Here is a 17,682-nt window from a genome sequence, read left to right on the forward strand (position 1 = left end):
CCCCCCCCAACCTGCCGTGTAGTCACACCGCGCCCCCCCAAACCTGCCGTGTAGTCACACCGCCCCCCAACCTGGCCGCTGTGGCCCCCAGCGCCTCTCTAACCAGGATACACGTTCACTCATCAAAAGCGACAAAAACAAGAGTCGGCTGCACGCCGGGAAATGAACCAGATGCCACAGGACGGGGCCCCAGCCCCTGCAGGACGCTGCTGTGCGGACACACGGACCCCGAGGACTCTGTCAGCACCGCTAACTGGTAAACGGCGGCGCGGGGAGGGAGTACTAGGGAGGTTTGCGAGGGCAGGGCTCCCCGCGGCCAACGTCCCCTCCGCGAAGACTTCCTGGAGGAGGTAACGCTTCATCTGGGTCTTGAATGTAGGCGGGATGACAGGCGCCTCGACTCCTACACCTTCCACTCGGGGCTCCCTCCTCTCCCGACCTCTCCGGAGTCACGTGCGCTGGCTGCATGTCGTCACGGCAGTGGCACGCGGCCGGCAAAGCGGGGGCGTTACCACGCATGGCGTCCACTGCGTCACACTGCCCCTGCCTTCACCCCTTCTGAAAAGAACCCCACAGATGGGGCATCTGCGGGCCCAGTCAGTGGAGCATCTGATTCGTGACTTCAGCTCAGGTCATGATCTCATGGTTCATGGGTTCGAGCCCCCTGCCGGGCTCTGTGCTGACAGCTTGGAGCCTGGAGCTGCTTCAGATCCTGTGTCTCCCTCTCTCTCTGCCCCTACCGCGCTCGCTCTCTCTCTCTCTCTCTCTCTCTCTCTCTCAAAAATAAATAAACATAAAAAAATTTTTAGGGGTGCCTGGGTGGCTCAGACAGTTGAGCATCCGACTTCGGCTCAGGTCATGATCTCACGGTTCGTGGGTTCGAGCCCCGCATTGGACTCTGTGCTGACAGCTCAGAGCCTGGAACCTGCTTCCAATTCTGTCTCCCTCTCTCTCTGCCCCTCCCTCGCTCACTCTCTGTAGCTCTCAAAATAAAATAAAGGTATAAAAAAGAAAAAAAATTTTAAACAAACAAAAAAAAAAAGCACCAGAAAAACAAGTTTAAATCACTGACTTGTGGGCAACTTCAGCGGATGTTTGGAAACCATTAAAGACACAGCCAAGTCTCTCCAGCTCCGTATTTTCTACAAGGCTGAAGCCACTGTCATTCTTGATCGGACAGATGGCTCTCCCTGCACTCCACACACCAGGGCACGAAAGTTGTCTCAGGTACTCCTAAAACAGCTGACAGTGACTTTAATGTTGGGCACAAAAATGATGGAAAAACCAGCCCCCAGGTCACTTCTGTCCAGGGCTCGCTCACACACTCATTAGTCCTTGAGTATCACAGCTGACGTTTCATTGAAAATGGACTTGGCAGAGAAGCTGCCTTCCGCCCGTTCTGGGTGCTGACCACAGTCCCCCTGCCGTGGGTCCGTCAAGGGCTTTCCTTCCTTGCCTGTGCTCTGCAAACACCTATTTCTTTCTCTAGCGTTTGGGGAACTAGTTTTCCTACCTCTGTAGGCACTCCTGCACATTCTCTGTGGGCCCTGTCCTGAGAGCAGGACTTCCTTCCTAAGACGACCAGTCACACGTTCGTCTTCCGTCATTCGAACTTGGCTCCTCTGAGGCCTAGGTGAACAGCAGCATGCCTTGGGAATACACCGAGCCGGGGTTGGTGGGACCGTCTGGATTCAAACCCACCTCACTCAGCCCAAAGAGCTCTGGATCTCCATCTGTAAGAGGGAAGCGTTGAAATATAGGCATGCAAGGCCCCTTCCAGATCTAGCACTGCAGAGCATGATTCTCTCCCGTCGGCTCACTGCCCCATCAGCTGGGATGCAAGTTCTTTCAAGAATCCTCTAGGGGAAGAAACGGACTGGACGTCACCAGCAGTGCCTAGAACAGTCACAGTTAACACCCTCGCAACGACCGCCTGGAACCGGGGGCACGAGGTGCTGTCCTGAGCCGCAGGGATGGGCTGTGCTGGGTGGCAGACAAGGACGGGCTGTTAGCTGTGATCTGTGCTCCGGGGGGTTGAATCAGCACTCTGGAAGCTCCTACTGTGTGTGTGTGTGTGTGTGTGTGTGTGTGTGTGTGTGTGTGTGTTCTCCTACACGTTCATGCAGATTTGAATATTCATATCAACACACCCAAGTATATATACTTAAACACATACATATACGTAAAATGGACTCCCTCTCTCTCTCTGCCCCTCCCCTGCTCATGCTTGCTCTCTGTCTTTCCAGATAAATAAACTTAAAAAAAAGAGAGAGAGAGAGAACTTTTTGGAGCAAGAGTTAGTCCTGGCATCAGCATAGTCATGACGGACTGCTGTCTGATGGGCAGGGAGTGACTCACGGGGACTCTGTCCTCAAAACGCACCCCGTGGGCACTGAATGGGCACCCATGGGATTGGACAAAATAAATACGCACAGACAGGAAGAGCCAGAGCCCAGGGGCCCTCAGGAAATGTACGTTAGCTGAGCCCAGGCAAGAACACTAAATACCCCTGCTGCCGAAAGCCAAATCTTTTAAAAAATGCTTAGCATTCATGTTTTCACTACAAATACATTATTTTATTAGAAGAGTTCCTAAATATTTATGGGGCATTTTTATAGCTTTGCTTGAATGTTTACTTTCTTGTAACAAAGTAAACTACTGAATTCAGAAAAGCATAAGTAGGAACTGGAGGGGTTTTTATTTTTCTTAATGTTTATTTATTTTTGAGAGAGAGGGAGAGAGACAGAGTGCGGGCAGGCGAGGGGCACAGAGAGAGGAAGACACAGAATCCAAAGCAGGCTCCAGGCTCCGAGCTGTCAGCACAGAGCCCGACGTGGGCTCGAACCCACGAACTGTGAGATCATGACCTGAGCTAAAGTTGGACAGTCAATGTTTGAGCCACCCAGATGCCCCTTCATTATCATTTTTAATAAAACACCACCAAAAAGAGAAGTCTAAAATAGATATAAATATTTTAAAGTATTTGATTCCCTAATGGAAGAGACAGGTAAAAATCATCACGTTGCCCTCCCCAAAAAGCAGTGAGCCACATCGCCTTTCAAAACCCTGCATGGGCTCTTTTCTCGCCTCCCGCCCTGCCATTCTGGGTGCTGACCACAGTCCCCTGCCTTAGGTCGGCCACGGGCTTTCCTTCTGTGCCTGGGCTCTGCAAACACCTATTTCCTTCCTAGCGTTTGGGGAACTAGTTTTCCTACTGCTGTAGGCAGTCCTGCACATTCTCTGTGGGCCCTGTCCTGACACTTTGTGCCCAAACACATTCTCGAGAGTTTAAGAACCCAGAACAGACGTAAAATTCAAATCCGTTTGTGGCAAATAATGGAAAAACACTAAAATGGGACTCTGACCCTATCCTTCCAAGGCTTAATAAACTCGGAAGTCACTCCTCCCTCCCGTGTTCTTCGGTGGGTCTTAAAATTACCTACGACAGAAACGGTGATGATGTGAGGAGACGGAGGGCTCACCACCTCACAGGACACCCACGTCCATCAAATCGTCACCTGGACACCTTAAACCTACACAGTATTAGACGGCAATCACATCTCAAAAAGGCTGGAAAAAACTAAGATTTCCTCCCCCAAATAAATAATTAGAAAGAAACCATGTGTTAAATGAGCACAGGCTGACTGCCTCCCTCTGAGGCTGCCGGCTCTGCCGTGCAGGGGACACGCCGGGGACGGTCACTGGAGGGAGGCACCGTCCCCAAACCGCGGCTGGGATTATGGTGATCTGAGACGTGGGGAGTTCTGTCCCTGAGCGCCCACACGCACACCTGTTCACACTCACCCGTTTACACCTGCACTCTTGAGTACTCCTGCACACACATGCTCACGGGTTCACACGCACACACTCACACGCGGCGCTGGGCACCCCCTCCACGCTCAGCTCCTTCCGTTACCCACATCGCCTGCCACTCTCCTCCCAGCTGGCCATCTCTGTGCCCAGAAAGGAGACCCCGCTGTCCGGACACACACACCAACTCTCCCAGCAGGTTACAGTGCCGCCTGAGTTTTCCCGGGTGAAGACATCCCCGTGTAATGACCGTCCCCCCACCTGCCGCCCCATGACTGGCATACCTGCTTCCATCCCTCATCCTGGCCGCCCCTTCCGCTGACTCCTCATCTCTGTGCTGGGAAAGCAATGCAACGTCCATAGTAATTCGGAGTTCATGGGGACTGCATTTCCGGGATCCATCTCCCGGAAATCTCCCCACATCCCATCCGTGGGAAGAAGCACGTACACCCTCCGCACCTGCCCATCCCGACCGCGGACAACGAGTGAGCCGGACGGAGGTCCCTGCCCGCCCTCCTCCCAGCTCCCCAGGCCCCCCCCTGCCGGGGGACCAGCAAAGACCTCCTCTCCCCCGTGGCTCCCTCAGCAATGATGGTGACAGTCAAGTTTGGAAAAGGCTGGCTGACGCCAGAACTCGGAACACTGAACACAAAAGTACAAACCTCCCTCTCCTTCCCGATGAATAAAGGCAGTTCTGTCCATCTACCCTCTTTACACGCGCACTCGCCGCCTCGGACCCTCCCTTACCGGCAGGCTGGACAAGCTGGTCTCCACTCTCGGGTGGGCTGCAAGCAGGAGGGACATAGTGGCCCTGCCCGTCGGCACAGCTCAGGAGCATCACGCCCGGGCGGCTCCCACGTCACCCGCCCTCCTGGCCGCGCGCGGAGTGCAGGCCGCCAGCTTCTGGCCACCCTCAGTTTGATGCATCACCCTCCCGTGCCCTCCCCTCTGCCACCGAGGGAAAGAGCTCACAGGAAAAGCCACCTACCGAAGGTGAAGTTCGCTGAAAAAATCCCACCCTTGCCCTGTGGGATCCTCCAGGGACAAAGGGTCATTAAGGGGGCAGCTGCTGAACGGCTCCCGATGTGCTTTGGGACTGGCTGCCAGTGTTCAGGTTGCGCACCCTAATTTAGCCCCTGTGGTGCCTCCTGTCCTCCAGCTCCGCCCCCCCCAAGCCTATCTCTCTGACCAGCTCCACTCTGGCTGGTGACAACGCTCCCCACAGGCTGCCTCCCTCCTCGTAAATCACGGTGGCTCCCTGGACGGAGGCCGCTGGCTCTGTGGAAGGACACCGTGTTATTTATGCTGCATTTATACACCTACATACTGAACTCGGTATTTAAATCAGACAACAAATCAATGGTACAAGGGGAGGCAGATGAAGAACGCCCTGCCTGTCCTCCACAGGAACAGAGCGTCAGGACAACCCACCGCGGGAAGGAAGGTCGGCACCCGTAACCAAGGACCAGTCCACATGGTGCTGTGCCCACACCGACGTCAAGGCTCTGGGCTTAGCAGGTGAAGCGATGGAGCCCGATGGAAATGGAAGGTGGTTGACATCTCGTTTAGTTTCCCAAGAGCAAAAAAAAAAAAAAAAAAAAAAAAGACGGTCTGACTTGATTCCTTCCCAGTTCTGTTTAATTCTGTGTGGCAATTACCAAGAAGATACTTCTCTGCAGACAGGACTGGAAGTCTTTCCTCACCTCCTCCTCCAGGAGGAGGGATGAGCTTTCAGGCGGAGATTTGTCCTAAGATTCCATGAAATATACCTGCTTTTTTTTTTTTTTTTTAAACCTGCCCAGCTCACAAAGGGAGACTGATAGCTAGCAATTCCATGTAATGAAAAGGCATTTAAGCTGCAGTTACTATACCAGGAGGCTTCTTGAGTTGAGCAGGGCATTAATGGGAAGCTTTTAAAAACAACGTTTATTACCATCTACTCCTTGTCGTTGAAAGTTTTCTAATCACGGACGAGTCCGCAGGGGGAATTCCGTGAAGCTCAGAGGGATGAAATCTTACAGCCTGGTGCATTATCACTTTTACCCAACAGTAAATGGCATTTGAACAAATGAAAAGAAAGATGTTTATTTTCTAAATAAGCTGCACCTGCAAAATACTAACCAACTCAATCCAAACCAAACAGACTTTACTCTGGAACAATGTGGCTTCGCTAGAAACACATTTATTACTTACATACAGTACGTCTCTTTTTTCCCCTTTTTTCTGAAGTCTCATTCAAATTAAATGACTTGACAAAGCTCTTGAACGCCAGCTTTATGAGCCCATCTCTGCACGAGGTGTTCTATAGGGTAACGAGAAATATGCGATGATAATGCACTAGCCCCAAGAACTTACAAACCGCCCCATGGGTCTTCCTCATAAGAAATATTTCTTGCTGCTATTTAAATCCTCTATGGAAGTTTCAGTATAAATTTGTGCACGAAAACTCAAGAGTGTGCAGGATTTTAAAAGAAAACTTCACCGATGATTCTTGCTAAAAGCTCCATTCAATGTTTAGACATATCATCGACCTTGAGGGAGCTGGCACTCCGTTCCAGTGTGATTTTTGTGGTTCTCTGTTCCACGTTCTGGGTAATCATCTGATTCTTTTCAAGTCTGGACTGAGACAAGGAGGTCAAATCTTTGTATCCGCCCAATCGTTTCTTTGGGGCACATGTTCAGATCTGCAAGATCTAAGCAAATGCCTGACTGGGTCGCATCTTAATTAAGAAGTCCATGTTCAGTTTGGGGCCCCGCAGAAGTAAGACAAACAGATCTTGGAAGGGGGTGAAAGAAGCCATAAAAAAATAGTAAGATAACTTGTGTCTACCCTGAGACAAACAGACCAGCAGCACTGAGAACATCTTGGAAGACATGATTGCACAGAATGAGTGTAAAAGCAATTCTTACACGAAGATGTCTTTAAAGAGTGACAAACGGGAATATTCTGTTTCCAGGGGGTCCGGGATTGAAAGGGGTTGACTGAGTGCCAGCAGAAGGGAGGTAGGTCTGAAGCCAGCCACGACCTGTGAAACCAGGGGAACTGAGGGAACTTCTCCCCCTTTCCTCTCTTTGGAGAGTTTCTAAACAACGTACTGAGTGTTTTTGTTTTTGTTTCATTTTGTTTTTCTGAGACAGAGAAAGAGAGTATGTAAGCAGGGTAGAGAGGCAGAGGGAGAAAGAGAGAATCCCGTGCAGGGTCCATGCTCACTGCAGAGCCCAACATGGGGCTTGACCCCACGAGCTGTGAGATCACAACCTGAGTCAAAATTAAGAGTCAGACAGTCAAACCATGGAGCCACCCAGGTTTTGAGTGCTTTGTTTTGAGAGAGAAGTTAGTATTCACCTTTGTGTTTTCTCAGATGCCTGGAAATGAGAGAGTTATAGACTGCCTGTTAACATCTTTCATTTTCTTCTTCACAAATATTTTTCCTCAGAGGACAGGCATGGATTGAAAAAAGGATTTTCCTACTCAGGTACTTTCCAGAATAGATATTGTTCCAGAATCACAGTTTCACCAACTTCAGAGCGATATGAGAGGCTCATTTCTCCATCCACCTAAGCTGTTGTCAAATGCCACATCTAAGCCATTTGGTTGTTCTCCAATGTGTTGTGTAGTCTCTTTTCTCTCTGCTATTCCGTTCAAATCTCTAGTGGAATATGGAATGCTTGGTTTCCCACTGGAAGTAGTGAACGAACACCTGCTCCCACCAGAAGTAGTGAATGCTGTTCTCACCAGAAGCAGTGAATGCTTGTTCCCTCTGGAAGTAGTGAATGCTGTTCTCACCAGAAGTAGTAAATGCTGTTCTCACCAGAAGTAGTGAATGCCTGTTCCCACTGGAAGTAGTCAATGTTGCTCCCACCAGAAGTAGTGAATGCTGTTTTCACCGGAAGCAGTGAATGCTTGTTCCCACCAGAAGTAGTGAACGCTGTTCTCACCGAAAGTACTGAATACTGTTCCCACCAGAAGTAGTGAATGCTGTTCCCACCAGAGGCAGTGAATGCCTGTTCTCACCGGAAGTAGTGAACGCCTGTCAAGGCCATCTCTTGAGCAGAAGAGTAAACTAAAGAAATGGTACGACAAAATTGCAGCCCTTCTTGTCTGCAGCCCACGTCAGCTCTGGTATAAAAGTTGAGGGCACTTATCTTCTGGCCTCAAATGTGCACAGAGGATCTTTGAACTTGGGAATGATGACACAATGTCCCCACAACCACTGGCCACACACACTGGCCTTGGGGATGACCTGGGCCCCCTGGGGAGCTGTGTCTTCCAGGGACAGAAGCAGCTCTCCATGGTTAGAGCTGGGGACAGAGAAGATGATGTCCTGACACCATCATTCAATGCATTCCCGGCAAGGCGACTCACAAAGTAGGAAAGGGAGACAGAGCAGGAAGGTGAGCAGAGAGATGCAAGGTGGGCGGGCTCTGCAGTCCCCTTCTCTCCCCAGGGTCACCCTGCTCCCACCCCACTGTAAGATCATGCGGCCATGGGAAGGCACAGTGCACTTTGAGCGTGGATTTCCGCTCTCAGCAGAGGAGGTAAGGACACACTGTGTGTACAGACACAACACCCAGAGCAGGTCTGCACTGCAGGACGGGCTTGCCTGAATCTCTCCTGCACCAGCACAGGGAGCGGCAGGAAATAGGTACTCGATGGAGGTTGCTAGAATGAGTGAGGGATCACTTTCAACCTGACCCTTACTCCTGTTGCACTGGGCATCCACAGAGCCAGTGTTCACTCTTCATGGCCACGGGACCGGGGACAGAGTGGAGACCCCGGGGACAACCGCTCAGACTTCCTCGCCACAGATCACAGCTTTGCTCTTAAGAGCGGGCATCACAGAACCAAAAATGAGACCAGAACTTGTAGCTACATCTAAAAAGTCTATATCCAGAGAGCGCGAATTTTAAAACAACAAAGCCCTCGTGGGGGAATTCGTGGAAGAAAGAACAAAACGGATGTAGCAAACAGTGTCAGTTCACTGCATCTTGCCTATTGGCTTCTTTCCCAATCCGGGAATGCACATGCAAACCTCAGTGGAACAGGAATCTCTCCAGAATGTTCATTTTGCTGCCACAGAAAGATGAGACTAACTCCCCGGGAGTCGCACGTGCTTCGAGGTGGCATCCGAGGAGGCATCATGCTCTGGAGTCTGACTGCTTCCCGGAACCCCAGGGTTGACAGGCAGTGACAATGGACCTGAGGCACCCACCCTTCCTGTGCTCCCACCTGTCTTAATGTTGGCTTTCATTTCCACTGGTGTTGCCCAGAGATGCGGGTCTACGGAGAGTTTTTCCTGTGCACTTTACCATTTACCATAAAGACTCTTAAATTCTTAATTTAGCGTATAGATCGGAGAGTGGCCACAGACATAAGGAGAAAAGGCTCTGACCTAAGAATTAAGACACTCGGTCTCTTATCCTGCTCAAGCCAAAAACTTGCTGTGGGAATAATATTCAGAGGTCTGATGGCTTGCTCGAAATTTCATTTTGTCAACTCTGTGGGTGCGCGCATGCGTGCACACGTACATGTGCGTGTGTGAAATGATACGTTTAAGAAATGATGCCGAGCACTGGGGAGGCAAAGATAAACAAGTCACAACTCTTATCTCGAGGAGCTGATAACCGAGAGATGGATGTACCAGCCCAGGAACTAGTATGATACATGTGGACTGAGGGAAGGACAGTCCGGCGGCGGCAGAGACCGCTGGCTGTCACCCACAAGTGCCTCCTCTTGTCTCTTCCCTGCAGTGAGGGGCTCCTTCCCTGCCCCCCACCCCGACCCCCAGGGCCCCTCACACAAAGGTGTGGCCAGGGCCCCGCTTGGTGATGACAGCACGACAGAGCCACTTACGCTGTGGCTTTGGGCAGTAAGGGGAGCCGGGGCCAGGGAGAACTAGGGAGAGGAAGCTTGGAGGTTTCTGGGTTTAAGGCACACTGGTGATGTGAGAAAGAGCCAGAAGCCGCGACAGCTGGACAGGAGTGCAGGGATGCGGATGCGAGAGGCTCTGGAGGCAGGGGTGAGGGGTCTGCTTGGGGTCTGTGTCCCAGCCCCTAGGTCACCGCCAGCACACCCTCCTGACACCCCACGGACACCCCCTGCCTCTTACCTCCTCTGCTTGAACGTTGGTCCTAAGTCTCCATCATGACCCTCAAGAAGCTCAACTTCTGCAAATGCTGACAATTTTCCTCGTTTTCCATGAAAATTGTTTCTCACGCTCCCAACCTGGCTGAACACCAGATCTTTCACTTTGCTTCACAAATTATTTCTAGGATAGTTTCCCACTGAAGCTGAAGCCCTTGCTGTTTTTGATGAGCGCACACTTACGAAAGCACCTTCATGACTCCCTGGGCATCCTGCATGGAACGTCACCAGAGGCCGGGATGGGCTGCGCGCTGAGAGGAATGCACCTGTTTGCAACACCGTCCGTCGTGTCAGGATTCCTCACTATTGTCTTTCAGGGAAGTGACCTGCAAGGATTCATACAGCCGGCCAGCCACCTCAACAGTTACGCCCTGAGACCCCGCGGGACCCGAAAGTCCTCCCTCTTCTACCCTCTCCTCCCTACCGCAGGGGCCCCGGCTTGTCTTTCTTCCACAAACACTGACGTCGGGCCTTGGCTTACGCCTATTTGCGACAACCCTACTGGCCAGGTTCCAGTCCCACGTCCAAGCACCTGCCAGGACCTTGCACGCTGTATGTCATAAGCATCAGAATTTAAAAATAAAAACAAGAAAAATAGTGACTGAGATTTACTGAAACTCCTCTATGTGCTGAGCACTTATTCAAGAGCTTTTGAGGCATCATTTCATTGATTCTTATAAAACTCTGGGAAGTAGTTCTATTATTGCCCCCATTTTACAGATGACGGAACTAAGGCCGACAGGCCCCATCAACTGCCCTGGGTCACGCACCTGGTGACTGGCCGACCCCTTATTTGATGTCAGGCATTTTGACATCAAAGTCTCCACTTCTCTATGGCTTTTATCCATTTTTAAAGGATATTCAGTGAAGACTTAAAGAAAATTATCTTGACTCCTATTTATGTCTTTAATGGTTTTGATGTTGAGTCAAAGGTAAAAGAAAACTCTTATTTTGATCAAGGCCTTCCAGGAAAACGTTAGGTATGGCTGACTTTGCCATGTAAAGAAACAGAACCGTCACCGCGGTATTTTTTGGAAAGTGTGCTGTATTTTCTCTTTAGTTCGAGCTGTCTGAATTCCCTACAGACCCACATCAGTGAGATTTTGCTCTGAAACTTGCAAGGCCTCTGGGTGAAATGATCCCCATGCTCCTGCGAGATAACCTTTTGGTAAAATTTCTCTGAGAGGGCGTCTAAAAAGCCTCTCTAGCCAAAAGTTTCCGGACACCTTGTGGGGCTTTTTTGGGTCCTATTTTCAATGATCTGATCTCTAGGCCTGAGCTAGAGAGGTCTCACAGATGGCCCCTTTCAGAAGTGAAATAATTATTCTGTAAAGCTAAGATCCTTGCTCTTTTGCATGTCGTATTTCTCCACCACATTCTCTTTATTTGGGCATGCACCTGCATCCTCCACAGTCCAACACGTCTGTTCTTCCCTCTGGTACCTCGATCTTGTGCCTGGTGGTCACCCCAAGCCTCCTCTGGGTCTGACACACAGTAGGCATTAAGCGTTTGCTAGATAAAGAGGAACATTGAATTCACTGCATTGAATTCCCTGAAATGCGTTTCAAAAATATTACTCCAAACGTGACCCCTCATGTGGACATGGTCCCGGGGTCAGCGCATCAGAAAGGATTCGTTTCATCTCCAGCAATAAAAATACTCAAGAGTGACAAGTGAGCGAGCGCTGAGAGGGATCAGTGCCGGTCCGCTGTGCTGAACGCTGCGTCCTCTCTCACCACGAGCAGAGCGAGCGCCACGCACGCAGCAGGCAGATTCAGACCAGAGTCTCTGCTCCGAGAGTCCTTGCTGTCAGGACCATCCCAAAGCGAGACTGGATGCAAAATGGAGGACATAACACTTGGGTTCTTTGTCACCGACCCCCGGGGCAGAGAGCGGGAGTAAGGGAGCCTTGAGACAGGCAAGAGAAAGGAGGAACGGAGGAATATTTTCTTGCCTAAATGTATTTGACATTCTGTGCCCGTCTTGTCCCCTCTTCCTCTTACACATGCAGACGCTCATTCTGAGCCAGGAAGTGAGTCTGAAAGCTGATGGGGATCTTAGAAGCATCTAACCAAATCCCTCTCCCTTCTGTTGGGGTGGGGAGGGGTCACCGAGGAGGAGACAAGCAAAGCAAACTACTTCCCTCTCTAGGAACTGAATGTTTGAAAACGGTAAACGCTAAGGTCATCCTTCCATGTGAACAAATGCAAGACCCCCACCCCCCGGAGACCAAGACCAACACACCTGCCTACCATCAGCGACACCTTGGATTAACCCACTGTGAACGGCTCACTTGACACCCCCAAGTCAAAGCTGGGGGTGTTCGCTCCTGCCTGTTCCCGGACAGAAAAGCCCATGGTGCTCCTCGAGGGAAGCTGACCTGTCACCTGGTGACCTGGGGCCCTCTCAGGAGGATCGATCCTTTCCAGATCACTGGACCAGCAAAGGTAACCCACCTTCCAACACTGTGTCAGTGGCACACTCACATGATGGCCGTATGTGACGCTGGGCTAGACGAGGTCTAATCAGGTGAAATGGTCAAAGCTACTGAAAATGAAGATACACCAGCCTGTGCCTAAGAAGTCCTGTCCTCTTGAACCAACGGAGACCGGGACTGGCATTAAGGCCCGTAAACAAAGCATGAACACTGCCAACACTAAAGCTTCTCTTTTCCACAGAGACAACAAATGCCCCATGGCCCTTAGGTGGCCATGAGCCACCAGAAGAATAGTCACAGCGTACGCACAACGGCTCCCATCAGTCCAAGGACAAGAAGATCAGACCACCCGGCTGCCACACGCACCACAGCATATCTGCCATCCCTGAAGCCCGTCTGGTGACTTCAGTCGGTTGTTAAGGCCCATCTGGCACACGACCCGGGAGCTACCGTAATTACATGTGGGCACGTGCCAGACTTCCATCCTTACTGCCCAGTCCATGGCTGGGGATGGACTCCCAGGACGGACCTAACCTCTCAGTTGACTTCCATTCTCTGCAATATAACAAGAGGCGGAAAATGCATCAAGGCTGCACAGGATTTCTTCCCAGCCATGCCCAGGGACCCTCCACACAGCTCACTGTAGATATGCCTACTTGGCTAAACTTTACTGAATGTTTAAAAAGGATTGCACGTCAGAGCAACGGCTTAATCTTTCTAAGATCTCTGTGAGCTATAAATATCTCGTGCCATGCCACAAAGTCCCACAGCAGAGCTTGAATCTGCACGTGACTAACACTGCCGTTGATTGGAATGACCGAGAGGAGCCAAGGAGATTCAACCCCACAGAAAGATTACGTTAATAAACGCAAATAACTGTAAAAGAGAAAACATATTCCTTGTACTTCCATTTTTGTTTCTTACATAGAGTTTTTTCATTAAAAAAACAACAACCCTGAAACCTGGGCGTAGCCCAATTTCTGAAGACACCATGACATCTATCCCAACTTGGGAATAAATCACAGTTGAACCACTGAACAACATGGCAGTCGGGGCACCAACGCCCCTTGCAGTTGAAAATAGACATATAACTTAGACCCCCCAAAACCTAATTGCTAACAGCCTACTGCTGAAGAGATGCTGTACCAGTAATAGACGGTAATTAACACTAACACGTATCTTACATGTATTATATTCAGTATTCTCAAAGTAAGCTGGAAAAACTGCTGTTAAGAAAATCCTAAGGAGGAAGAAATACATTTGCGGCACCACAATGTATTTATCGAAAAATATCCACACATAAGTGCACCCATGCCGTTCAATCCTGCGCTGTTCAAGGATCAACTGTGCATTATTTTAAGAACATACAGCATACTAAAGAGTTATCCTCTTTCTCATGAGCTCATAAATGCTTTTGCATTATTTTATCTGAGCGTCACCAACCCTTGGAAGGTAACAGAGTAGATCATTTTCCACATGGGAATACAACAAGGCAACAATACCAATCATCAGAGATGATCAATGTTCTGGTAGAAGTCACACAACAAGCCAGTTTACCCTCCAACCCAGTAACTGCTGGGATTTTATCCAAAGGATACAGCACTGAGTATTTATCCAAAGGACATAAAAATACTGATTCCAAGGGGCACCTGCACCCCAATGTTTACAGCAACACTATCAACAACAGCCAAATTATGGAAGGAGCCCCAAATGTCCACTGACGGATGAATGGATAAAGATGTGGTGCATACATACAATGGAATATTACTCAGTGATCAAAAAGAATGAAATCTTGCCATTTGCAACAATGTGAATGGAGCTAGAATATATTACGTTAAGCAAATTAAGTCAGAGAAAAACAAATACTGTGTAATTTCATTCATATGCAGAATTTAAAAAACAAAACAGATGAACACAGGGAAAGAGAAGGAAAAATAAAACAAGATAAAAACTGAGAGGGAGGTAACACATAAATAAGATCTCTTAGCAAAAGAGAACAAACTGAGGGTGGATGGAAAGGAGGGGACGAGCTAGCTGGGGGTGGGCACCACGGCGGGCACCTGTTGGCATGAGCACTGGGTGAATGGGCGAGTCACTAAATTCCACTCACGAAACCAATACTACACTAGACACCAATAACGAACATGAATTTAAATACAACCTTGGAAAGTAAAAAGAAATGCCATACAGAACGAACTGTAAGAAACCACTGAATTTCTAGAAGCAAACATAGGACAAACACTTGGTGACCTCGGGTGACACAAAATGTCTTAAATAGGACATGAAAAGCAAAGTCGTAAAAGGCAAACACGGGTAAAGTAGACTTGATCAAAATTGAAAGACGTTTCTCTTCAAAAGACACTATTAAAGCCATTAAGAAAATTAACCAGCCACACGCTCGAGAGAAAACTATTTACAAAACACTTACCAACGCATTTTTAGCAATCTTACAATTCAGTAACAGGAAGGAGAACAGCCTGACGATAAATTAGCGCAGGACCTACAAGGTCCCCCCCCCACCACTGGAAAAGTTACAGATGCAAATAAACTCACACAATAAACGCCACACGGAAGTCGCAACGTGCCAGCTTCTTAGAACCTTGAACGTGCTCTCACCACAGGACCATCCGTTCAGCTTCTAGTGGTTTCCCCAAAGGAAACCGAAGTCATGTCCACAAAATTACCTGTGCACGAATGTTCATAGCTTTATTTACTCTGGGTGGCTCCAGCGGTGTTGCGTCCGACTCTTGGTTTCAGCTCAGGTGATGATCTCATGGTTCCTGAGATCGAGCCCCGTGTCAGGCTCTGTGCCGTCAGGAGCTTGCTTGGGATTCTCTCTCTCCCTCTCCTTCTGACCTTTTCCTGTGCTTGCTTTTCTCTGTCTCTCAAAATAAATACATAAATAAACTTTTTTAATTTTTTTTTGAGAGAGAGAGAGAGAGACAGCAGGAGCAGGGGAGGGTCAGAGAGAGGAGACACAGAATCTAAAGCAGGCTCCAGGCTCCAAGCTAGCTGTCAGCACAGAGCCTGACTCGGAGCTTGAACCCACGAACCGTGAGATCATGACCTGAGCTGAAGCTGGAAGCCGGACGCTTAACCGACTGAGCCACCCAGGCACCCCTAAGCTTTTTTGTAAAAGAGCTAAAAAGAAGAAATAACCCAGATGCCCTTCTGATATGACAATAAAAGGGAATGAACTCCTAACGCACAGGACAACACTGGTGACCTCAAGGACATTTTACTGAAACAAAGAAGCTATCCACAGAAGGACACAGAAGTCATGATTCCACTTACATGAAATTCTGGATAAAACCAAATGAACCACTGGATAGCTAGTCTGACAGTGACTCCCCAGGGTCAGGCTGTGGGGGAAGGAATTGACCATAAAGGGGCAGAAGGAAACCGGTGCTGGTGATAAAATATTTTATATTGCGATTGCGATGGGGCTTATAGGATTTAGTTCTACATTATTCAAAACTCATCAAATTGTCATCTTCAATTGTGAAATTTTAATGAGCGAGAATTTCACCTCAATAAAGACAGCCCCTGAAAAAACGGGATGAAGGAAAAGGAAGAAAAGTTGAGTACGAGTGTGTCAGAGGAAGGAAAAACCGCAGTGGACACCCCTTCTCGGCACAAGAGCCCCAATGAGAGCATCTTTCCATCAAGTTGGGGAGAATGATACCAGGCAGCCATGAGAAGCGAAGCTCTAGAAGTAACATTAATCAGGCTTAAAAGCAAAGAACTGAACACACAACAAGGAAGAGAACGGAGGCCGCGGGAGAGCATACTCACTGCACCCCGTCCATCAGATCCTGACGGAGCGGAGTCACCGGAACAAGGAGGCTGCTTCCCCACAGGTGCACGCAGAGAACGAGCGCAGTTCCTCAGGACTCTAGAAACTAACGGAAGGCTTGGAACAGTCCGCGTAGCGTTACGGCCAGAACATGGCTGAACCCAGCCAGCACAGAGTCCGTGGTGTGGCTTGGCCCGTGGCCACAGCTCCCCCTTCAGCTCTGCAGGTCACCACGCTAGGCAGGACGTGCCCTGCTGGGGGCCTGAGTCAATAACGGAAAATCATTAGCCGGCTGTTTCGGCTTCTGTTCTGAACCGCTGTGTGCTGACTGCTGAAACATGGAGGTTAAAGCCTGCGTAGCTCCGTCTTACATTTATCGGAAGGCGCTGCCCGCCTCGCCCCGCTTCGGTGGCTTCGCCTGCTCGCTACCTAGGTCACAGAACGCGCCCCCAGTCCTTTCGGAATCCGGCCAGGGCAAGGCCCGCGCCAGCGTGAAAGGTCCGGTGGTCACGGCCTCCTGACATCCTAGGTGTTTAAATACAAGACAAAGAACCTGAAAATGATAGGTTTCTGCAAACACTAAACCGTAACTGGTCATGACGTGTTCTGCCGGGCGGAAGGCCATCAAAACTCCCCGCTGCCTTCGTTCGGGGCCACCCTCCGCACGCCCCTCCTCACCATCAGATCAGGTCTGGCCCGGCCGCGATAAAACCTTGCCTCGCTCCGATTCGACGCTTGGTGGTCATTTTCACGGCCCCCCGTGACAGGTGGCATCCCAGGGAAACGGAGGCACGTGTCCACACAAAACCCCACATGTGAATGTCCACGGCAGCATCTTCCCTCACAGCCGCACGGCGGAAAGATCTGGAAGGTCCACGACTGGGCAGCGGGTAAAGGAAACGCGGCTCTGGGCCCTGAGACGTCCCCGCAGTCGTACAAATAAACAAACCTGACTCCCGCCACACGGCGGCCCCGGGAAGGGCCACACGGAACGGAGAGGCTGGGCACAGAGGACATACCTGAGCGTGACTCCACACGTGAAATGCCCGGAACATGCACATCGGTGGAGATTAAAAGAAAGCTAACGGCTGCCGGGGGCCCGGTGCAGGGAATGGGGAGCGGCCACTCGTCGGGACAAGGTTTCTTCCTGAGACAACAGTATTCTAAGTGAGATCACACCGCAGGTCACACGACTGTGAGTGCACTGTAAACCCGTGACGTCAAACACTTTGAAAATAACAACTTATGGCTTCTAAATTACACGCCAGTGACGTTCTGTGTTGTGCAGCCACCGGCTTCGATGGAACGCGCGTCCGAGACACTAGAATGGCTGCCTTGGGGGACGGGAGGGGGCCTGAGACACGGAGATCAAGGGGGCCGTGCCCCACATCGGGCAGAAGTCAGAATTCTGCACATGGTTATTTACAAATTAAAAGGAAAAGAAGGCTTGCTCTCAAGCGAAGTCCCCCGTCCAGGCTCCCGGCAGCGCCCCCC

At 50.1% G+C, this 17,682-nt stretch overlaps 1 protein-coding gene across 2 annotated transcripts in view; it reads right to left on the bottom strand.

The window, feature by feature from the left end:
* DPP6 (dipeptidyl peptidase like 6) overlaps window positions 1-17,682 on the bottom strand; it is an 867,370-nt gene that overhangs the window by 703,351 nt on the left and 146,337 nt on the right. The gene's annotated exons all lie outside the window — the stretch shown is intronic.

This window comes from Suricata suricatta, chromosome 2 (genome assembly GCF_006229205.1).
Source record: "Suricata suricatta isolate VVHF042 chromosome 2, meerkat_22Aug2017_6uvM2_HiC, whole genome shotgun sequence".
NCBI classification, from domain to species: Eukaryota; Metazoa; Chordata; class Mammalia; order Carnivora; family Herpestidae; genus Suricata; species Suricata suricatta.